The following is an 8,821-nucleotide window of genomic DNA, read 5'->3' as shown; positions in this document are numbered from 1 at the left end:
CCCTAAAGGTAGGTACATTTTGCATTCAATGCATTTTGATTACCAAAATGCTTTTCAAGAAGTTTATGCAATTTTATATTCTCATCAGTGGTATATGACTGTCCATTTTGGTTTTTCAAAATTGCAATTTGAAACTTTTTTGTCAGCAAGGAAAAAGTTGTATGTTATCGTGAATTTAATATATATTTCTTTTATTTTTTACTTTATTACTGCTCAGCACTGTACTCCTGGCACCCAGCATAATGTCTGGCACAAAGTGGACAGCTGAAAGGGAAAAAATGTATAGATATTGAATATATGTGTGTATGTATATATATGCATTTGTACATGTGCTTACACATGCACACACACTTGCACATACACACACTGTACTTGAATTTTCTGTTCTTATTTTCATGAATCATTTTAGCAGTGGATATGCCAGAACTTTGGCGTACCAGCTGAGCAGCCCCAGCTTCAGGAAGGGGGACAACTCACTCAGGAGGATTTGTAAACAGCTGCCATTAACCTCCCCAGTTTTGATGTGTGCAGCTATAGGTGGTTGGGTCCTCCTCTGTGACTCATAACGGCATCTATGTGTATCATCATTGGAGTCCCACGCTGAAGTGTGTTACCTTATAAATATGTTAAGTCCCAGCATACCACTTACTTCTTGTATACCTTAGGCAAGCCAAGTATTTCCTTGGGATTTCAGTTTTTTGTCTGTAAAGTGGGGAAAATAACACTTAAGCCAACTATGTCAGAGGGTTGTCATAAAATGAGTCCTGGGAAGGTGGGAATTGCTTCGAAGAGGTGGAAGAGGAGCAAAATGTGCTGTGGACGGGTCACTAAATGTCTCCTGTGTATTGCTTAACTCAAGGTTCATGGCAGAGTTAGATGCGTTTTCTTCTCTCTCAGATTACCCATCACTGGCCAGGCACCAGGGATTGAAAAAAAAATGAATTGAGTGAAACCATTCCAGGGGTTTAACAGTTTATATAAAAACTCTAGGTCTTTGACCCAGGATGTTTCTAGGACTTCAGTTTTTGTCAGGGGTGAGGGGATAAACTGTGGTGAGATGTTTAAGCCTTTGTCTTCAAACTGTGTACATTTTTACTGCTTCCATGTTCTTAATATGTCAAAATGAATAGACACAGAGGAACTAAAAAAGCAGTGTATTTCTAGATCCTTGAGGAATCGCCACACTGTCTTCTACAATGGTTGAACTAATTTACACTCCCACCGACAGTGTAAAAGTGTTCCTATTTCTCCACATCCTCTCCAGCATCTGTTGTCTCCAGATTTTTTAACGATTGCCATTCTAACTGGCATGAGGTGGTATCTCAATGTGGTTTTGATTTGCATTTCTCTAATGCCCAGTGATGATGAGCATTTCTTCTTATGTTTGTTGGCCTCATATGTGTCTTCTTTTGAAAAGTGTCGGTTCATATTTTGACCTAGCAATCCCATTACTGGGTATATGCCCAAAGGATTATAAATCATTCTTTTATAAAGACACATGCGCATGTATGTTCATTGCGGCACTGTTTACAACAGCAAAGGCCTGGAACCAACCCAAATGCCCACTGATGATAGACTGAACAAGAAAAATGTGGCACATATACGCCATGGAATACTCTGCAGCCATAAAAAAACGATGAGTTAGTGTCCTTTGTAGGGATGTGAATGAATCTGGACACCATCATTCTCAGCAGACTGACACAAGAACAGAAGATCAAACACCACATGTTCTCACTCATATGTGGGTGTTAAGCAATGAGAACACGTGGACACAGGGAGGGGAGCATCACACACTGGGTCTGTTAAGGGGGACAAGGGGAGGGACAGTGGGGGGTGGGGAGGTTGGGGAGAGATAACACAGGGAGAGATGCCAGATATAGCTGACAGGATTATGGAGGCAGTAAACCACCTTACCATGTATGTACCTATGCAACAATCCTGCATGATCTGCACATGTACCCTAGAACCTAATACAATTAAAAGAAAAAGCAGTGTAATTCGGGGGGGGGGGATTACAGAAAGAAGAATATACTGTCCAAGTCATTACTATAGACTTTTAAAAAGCATGCTGTAGCTTGACATAGCACTGCAGAAAATATTGGAAATTAACTTCATTTTTCTCCCTATGGCTTCTCAAAAAATATTCTGCTTGAAACATTAAGAAATACCCTAATCTAAGGCCATGAAGAAATAGGATAAAAATTTTCATCCAATTCCAAACTGATCAAACTTGCCCTTTCCTTACATAATTGCATTTTGACTTTCTAGTTATTAAGTTTTAGCCCCTTTTAGATGCTGAATTATAGCCAGCTCCACAGTGAATTACAATTAAAGTAAACAGTCTTAAAATTAGGAAACCTGGTCATGTTTTGAAAAATACATGCCAAACAAATGAGGTTTCCAAGTGCCCCTTGCCTTCAGGTATGGAAACATTTTTTATCATGACTCTGTTCTGTGGCAGGCCTCAGCTAGGAAAAGTTTTGTTTACAAAATTAAAGAACAAGCAAGAGTTTCTGAAAGTGAGTAGCTGGCTCTGTTGAATTTACATGCAAGCTCCTTACAACAAACAAAACACGTCATCTTGTCATTTGTTCTCCACATACAGGGACTGTTCTAATATTGTTGGGCTGGGCAGTCAGGACCAGGCCAGGCAGCTGTCATGTTGGCTGCTCACGATAGCAACCTCAGAATGAGCAATTATGGAAAATGCATTTTATTCACCTTCTCTTTGTCTCCTCCTCTCCTATTCAACTTCCTCATCCTAGGCTCCTCTTAAAAATCTCTCTAAAGCGAGAAAAAAAATTAGCAATACACTGTGTTCTAGGATTATATTTCTTTCATGTTGGCTGACATCCTAACACTTTGAGCCATGGGCTGTTCAAAAAGGATTAACTATGAAAGGTCAGTTCTGGCCAGTACTGCAATGAGACTTACCCAACAGCAATATAAATGTGGTCAAATACTGTCCAGGGAATTGAGTGCTTCTCCAGATCTATTCCATCCAGCATTGTTTGGGACACTGTGTTGTGGAAGATGCTGCCTTTCCAAAGAGAGAGAAAGGCAAAGTCACTGGAGGGGGTTAAAAATAGCAAATACCTTTTCTCAAATGAAGATGAGCCCAGGACATTAAGAATCTTATCTAATAAAAAAAAAAAAAAAAAAAAAAAGGTGGAGCATCATTTGTTATCTCAAGTAAATGATTCTACTCCTTTTTTTGTACTAAATGAGATTCTTAATCAGTCTTTTCTGAATTGCAGGCTAAGGTAATTTTTGTTTGCTAGTGTTTTGGTTAATCCCCCTTAGATTTTTCTAAGTATGACAGAACCTTCCAGTTTCATTAGGAATGACCGATAATCAGGTCAATCAAAGAAAAGCAGATAATAAGTATCAACCTATCAGCAAGAGAAAAAGTCCATGTTTTCTTGGTTTTCGGCTTTTTTAATTGCCAAGAACTCTTCACGCCTCCAGATGAAACCGAAGTTCTCCCGCACCAGATCTGCTTTATAACCTTGCCCAGATTTGCTGGGTTCTCCTCGCCCCAGGGCTTTAACTACTCGCACAGGGGAGTATCCCAGCAGTTGCTGTCTTGGCTTCATATATAAACAATGCAGGTTGTCTCAGGATCCTCTCGGGGGAGAACTGGGCTTTCGCATTACCTTCAGCAAACCCGCTGTGTCAGAGCCCACAACACATGTGATCCAGTCAGACTGAACTTACGGGTGGCTCTGGCTTCTCTTATGACTTCTAGACTCAGAGGACGAGAGTGAATTTGCCCATAGAATGCAGATAACTCAACATGAAAAGGGTAGATTGTGATCAGTGAGAGCCAGGAAATAGGAAGCAACCAGCAGATGAACTCCTTTGCTTTCACTTGCCTGATGGACTGCTTTGGCGTGATATGTGCAAGAAGATGTTTGTATGCCTGAAAAACCTGCTACGTGTGTGTGTGTGTGTGTGTGTGTGTGTGTGCACATGTGTGTGTGTGTGTTTTAGGCTGTGGCCAACTCAGAAATTTACCATCTAGTATTTGCTCCTCTTTCTTCCTCGTTTCATTCATTCTTATCCCCTATTATTTTTGTTGAGGGATTCCTCCTTCCATAAAGCTGAAGCACTTCATCTTTGTTGCTAGCTCTAATTTTTAGGAAACTCAGACTAAAACACCATTAATAAGACAGTAGCTGTATTTTAAATTTCTGCATTATGAGAAATTACATGTTGCTAAAATACATTAAATTCAATTATGTTTTAAAATAAGGTAATAGTCAAAATGCAACGAGATAGAATCATGAAATTGCTAATATTTGTGTGTTTTGACCTACAAAAATGACCATATAATGTGGCCTAACCTAATAATAGGTATGCTGGAAGCAATGCAATATGGTGGTTAAGAGCTTGGGAGACACATTGACTGAGTGCAAATCTGTTCTGTCACTAACTCCTGTCTGACACTGAACAAGTTACTAATTCACGCTAGGTCCCAGATACCTCATTTATAACAAGATGATAATATATAGGCTGGTTGTAAGAATTAAATTATGTAACATATATAATTTATAAATTTTAATTATTTTTATATAAAATGTTTAGTGCATCCATAGATAATGTCTGCAGTATATACAGATTTAAGCATCCTTTTTTAAAAAAAAATCTATCCTGCCCTCCCATGACTCAAGGCCAGGCATCCGTGCCCAGGAGGTTGGAAATCATTGACTTAAGACGTATTTATATAAACATTGTATAATGTTTATATATAAACAAAATAATAAAAAGAGTATGTTAACAATTACTGTTATGCTTCCACTTCTGAACCACTAATTTTAGTTCTGTTAATTGATTCATTTTTGTATATGAATATTTAGGATCTCTACTAATTTTCTTCGGTTATTATAGTTTGGGTTTTTGTAAATCACCTAAGAAAATATTTAGATGACACAAATTATTTGTCTTAGCACTATTAAATTAGGTCATTCCCCAATTTTCCAGGGCCACTTTCCTCTACCTCTAGGCTAAATTTCATTTCATTCCTTACTTTATTACTGGATTAACAACAACAGTGTCACATTGACACATGTGTCTGTCACAACGACAATGTCGCGATGATGCAATGCTGTCTCCATGACACACTGAAGAGCTTCTAGGGATCTTATCAGCCCTTGAGTACCTACTGTGCTGTCCTACTTAACATTTACTGACTTAGATTAGGACATTTTCTCATAATAATCATAGGTAGTATTTATGTAGTTTTACATGATTTTCCAAGTCTCCCTAATATTACATGAATTGATCCTCACAGCACATCTATAATGCTTTAGTCAAGCATTTTAGTTACAAATAACAGAAACCCATGCCAAACCTTAAGAAAAAGAGGACATTTCATTATTATCAGTATCATCATCTCATGAAACCCAAAGGGCAACCAGCCTCCAGAAAGGCTGGAACCAGGACCTGGAAAGCCAGGAAGATCCAAGGTCAGTATTTTTTGTTTTTGCTCTACTTTTCTGTGTGTGCCTGATTTACTGTATGTACCTAACTTTGCCATCAAACCTTCCTAATTTACTTCTCCTCTCATCAAGTGAACAACCCAGCTGAATTATAGTTACGCAATTTCAATCCAAATTCCCAGGGGAATGTAGCTCTTGTCACCCCAACATGAAAGGTATCTTTTCCTAGTTCTATTGTCTTTGGCCAGCAGCGGGGAGCCATCTACTATAAAAATGGCTGCCATGGCTCACCTGTGGGCAAGGGGGCAACTCCAGAACAACTGGAATGTAATAAGTTAAGCAGATAACTTGGAAATTCGTTCGCTATTTTTGCGGGAAGTATAGGTGTTTCTGCTTTAAAGATGGGAACACTGAATAAAAGGCTGAATCCTAGGGTTAGGTAGAAAAATCAGAAATCTAGCCAAATATTTTGACTATAAATTTTGTATTTTTCAGTTCTATTACTTTACCTCCCTGGAGCTGAAATAGAGAGGATCATCAATAAAGCTTTACAGCCCCTTAACTTCAGAAGTAATACAATAATGTGGATAAAATAATCCACTTAATGATCCTTGAAAGAGCCTAGAGTTGGGCCTTGAGGAAACAGACCATATATGGTTGTCTAAATTTGGAAAACTGAATGAAGCAGAAATATTCAGTGAAATCTGATGATGAAGAGATAGAAAGAGGGGAAGGCAGTGGTGGAAAAAGGTAATACCTGTCATCCTGTATTTGCCTTTTAATGGAGCCCAATTCAAGAAAACACTACTATCTATGGGTAACAGTAGTTTATACCTTCTCCAAACGTAAACTGCCATGTTTCGGCGATGAAGAGAGTCTAATCCATGTCTCTAAGACATGGCATCTGTTTTCCATTAAGCACATTGCCTGATTCCTTTGAGTACACAATGATCACTTATGAGCTTTGGGCAAAGTTCTGGCTCCTCTGATGCTTATTTTCATAGTTGACGTAGACCATACGTACCTGACTTCAAACAATAGGATGATGGATTCTCTACAAAAACATCTAAGCATTTTAGCTGCATAATGCCAAAACACATTCTGGAATTTGGAAAAACTCAGCCGATTATTTTAAATTTTGGGTTTGCAAATTTTAGAAAGTCTTATTAATACATTCTCTAAGGAAGTACCTTGATTCATTTTTTAATATATGGAATATTGTTTGAAACATCTGAGCAACAGCCTCAGACTTGGTAAACAGGATTTTGGCTGTCAGTGCTACTTAATTTAGTCCAAACAGTATTGGACTAAATTACATCTCAGAGACTGTATACTTGTGAAGAATATATTAATTAATACTTAAAAATTAATTAGTCCTTTAAACTCAGTATGTTCTGTAAACCTGTATTTCTCTTCTAAGGATACAAGTACACACATACAAGATATATACATACACATATACACGTACATACAGGGGTTGGCCAAACTCTCTTGGATAGTCAGTGCTAGAACAAGACATTAGTACTACATTCTTGGTAGTTAGTTTTCAAATTAATCGTGAGGTTGGGCTGCCCCTAAACAATAAAGAAAGGTCATCTTAACCCCAAACTGGGAATAGAATGCTGAGGGAAACTTCTGCTCTCACTTAGGAAGGCCTGGTGGTGATTTCTACACATAGGGTAAATGGAAGATGCTTGAAGCTACTGGACTGAAATACTGAAGGGGACAGATTATGAGACCAACCTGCTTTTTGGAGTCTTGTATTCTGAGAATTATTAAAAGAATGCAACACTCTGGGCAAAAGTAAATGCTTTCACAGCAAAATGCTTCCTAGTGCAACTGAGCATGCCTCAATTTAGCACATAGGCATTAATGATGAAATTTTAAAAGGCAGTACTAGTTTGAGAATCCAAAATTTTCTTTTTATAATTTTTTTTTAACTTTGAGTTCCAGGATAGATGTGTAAAATGTGCAGGTTTGTTTCATAGGTTTACGTGTTGGCTGCACCTATCACCCCGCCATCTAGGTTTCAGGTCCCGCATGCATTAGCTATTTGTCCTGATGCTCTTCCTTCGCTTGCCCCCAGCACCCTGACAGGCCCCAGTGTGTGTTGTTCCCCTTCCTGTGTCCCTGTGTTCTCACTGTCCTTTTATAAATTTTAAAAAGACTTGGTTTTTAAAATATGGAGCCACAAATGTTTCAGGTATAATGCACATTTATGGTTATTTAATGCATAAATTGTACAGGTAATAACTTTATGCATGTCTAACAGTATACAGTTTTCTTTTTATAATCATCATTGATCAGAAGTGACGTTAAAACTAAAAAAAAATTTTTTTTTCTGGGAGAGAGAGTTGTGGTAATGTTACCCAAGGTGGGCTTGAACTCTTGGCCTCAAGGCCTGCTTTGGCCTCCCAAGAAGCGGGGCCTATCAGTGTGCACCATGGTGCCTGACTATGGCTATTTTATAATTAATAGTTTACTTCCAATGTAATATAACAAAGTGGTTGGAGCCCAACATCGTACAACTGATCTTATTAGCAATTCTGTGTACAATGTTCACTTTTAAGATTTTCTCCTAATTACATAAGATAGATAGCACTGCATGCACAGACAACACATGAGTTATGAGGGAAAAAACTTCACAGTATAAACAGAACATTTTTCATTTAAATTGTTTTGCTTTTTAGACAGCTTGACTTACTCAAAAGCAATAGAAGACCCTTCACTTCATTTTTATGTCAAAGCACAATCAACACTTAACATGTGTTTTTTTTCTGAGCAGTTGAAACTATCTTGCTGACCGCATGACTTCAGATGAATGTCTAAAAAACCATCCAGTAATGTGCAATCTCATTTGAGGCAGGTACTATCATGTCAATTTGAAGCAATTGTGAATGGTCCTTACTAAATATTTCTAATGTCATTTGATAGGTGTCACTGACTTTTAAGAAAACCACTGAACCACTTCCTTTCCTGACTGTGTTTGGAATTATTATACACATCTTTTTCCTGGCCTCTGGCAGAGGCTTGTGATGTAAATAAGTTTATACGGCTGGCTGGAAAGGAAGAAGGTGTGTATTCTAGACCCAGTACATCAAAGGGGGTGCATGGTTTCAACCAAAATTAAGAACAAGAGTGCCTCGGAGAGGTGCTTCTGAGATTCTTCTACAGACCACGCCCTGCTTTGAGGAATAGTTTTCCTTCTTATTAGAGCTCTTCCTTCCTGTCTCCATTTCCACCCACATTCCACAACTGTAGTAAAATCAGTGTTCACTATAAAAATAGGAGAAAGTCTGAATAACCAGGAAAGAAGATTTGAGTAAAAGGGGATAATGATATGCCCACGTCACAAACGTGAGCTTCACAATTTTTTTTTC

This window comes from Saimiri boliviensis, chromosome 1 (assembly GCF_048565385.1).
Source record: "Saimiri boliviensis isolate mSaiBol1 chromosome 1, mSaiBol1.pri, whole genome shotgun sequence".
Taxonomy (NCBI): Eukaryota; Metazoa; Chordata; class Mammalia; order Primates; family Cebidae; genus Saimiri; species Saimiri boliviensis.
The sequence above is the reverse complement of the archived record's forward strand: the minus strand, read 5'-3'. Positions refer to the sequence as shown.